This window comes from Desmodus rotundus, chromosome 2, assembly GCF_022682495.2.
Source record: "Desmodus rotundus isolate HL8 chromosome 2, HLdesRot8A.1, whole genome shotgun sequence".
Classification (NCBI taxonomy): Eukaryota; Metazoa; Chordata; class Mammalia; order Chiroptera; family Phyllostomidae; genus Desmodus; species Desmodus rotundus.
In genome coordinates, this window is record NC_071388.1 from 97,003,360 (window position 1) to 97,004,751 (window position 1,392).

Genomic DNA, 1,392 nt, shown 5'->3' on the forward strand with positions numbered 1-1,392 from the left:
CATTTAGTACCTGTGTTTTCTTCAATGTAATGTATTGTTTCAGATCTTATATTTAGGTGTTTGATCCATTCTGAATTAGCTTTTGCATGTAGGGACAAACTGTGATCTAGTTTCATTCTTTTGCATGTGGCTTTCCAATTTTCTCAGTACCGTTTATTGAAGAGGCTTTCCTTTCTCCAAATGTATGTTTTGGGCTCCTTTGTCAAAAATTATTTGCCCAGGCTCTGTGCTTCTCCTGCCGTGTCTTCCTGCGGAGTGCCAGCCACAACCCTGAGATACAGTGGTAAAGGTTGCAGTGAACCGATTTGGCCATATTGGGGCCTGATTATCTGGGCTCTTTTAACCCTGACAAAGTGGATATTATCAGTAACCCCTTCATTGGCCTCAACTACATGGTCTACATGATCCAGTATGATTCTGCTGATGGCAAGTTCAAAGGCACAGTCAAGGATGAGAATGGGAAGCTTGCCATCAATGGAAAGTCCATCTCCATCTTCCAGGAGCAAGATCCCATCCACATCAAATGGGGTGATGCTGGTGCTGAATATGTTGTGGAGTCCACTGGGATCTTCACTATGTTGCAGAAGGCTGGGGCTCACTTGAAAGGAGGAGCCAAGAGGTTCATTCTCTGTCCCTTCTGTGAATGCCCCAATGTTTGTGATGGGTGTGAACCATGACAAGTATTTCTGCAGAGGCGAGCTATGGGAGAGTGGAGGAGGACTGTGACTTTGTTTCTGGAATGCCAATTGCCACAAGAAGTGTGGCTACACCTTTGTGCTTCATTCATCCCTGCCCAGCCACAGGGATGTGGGCACAGCCACAGATGTACTGCCGACTCCTGCAGGAGTGCTCATTAAATCTGCTCCATCTGCTGAAGGGAGTTCCAGCCACAACCTTATTCTTTCCCTCTCCAGGCTGATTGTGGTGAGCAAAATAGATTGCAGGGTTGCATCTGTGGCTCCTCTGAGCTTTTTTCCCTTCTCGCTTCCCCAGTTTGCTCCCATTTGCCCCGCTTTAGGTGTTTCGATGCATGGATCTTTCTGATGTGTTTGTGTGTTGAGCAGGGAATCCTTTGTGGAATTATGGCTGTTGAGATTGTTGAAACTTCAAGAGGAAAGACCTAGGTGATCTGTCACACCACCAATCTTCTGAGGTCACTCCGATGTTGCATTTTACAAATTGAATGCAAGAACCTTCCCCAGCATAAAGATTATGACTTGCTTTATTGTCATACTAGATTTATTGCAGTAGGCTGGAACCAAACCTGCAATATTTCCAGGGTATGCATGTACACTAAACACTAAGCTATCTTTAGAAGAAATTGAGGTACTAAAAATAGCATTCCATAGGGCTTCCTTAGATCCCTAAAATAGCTCTCCTTGGTATTTCTGG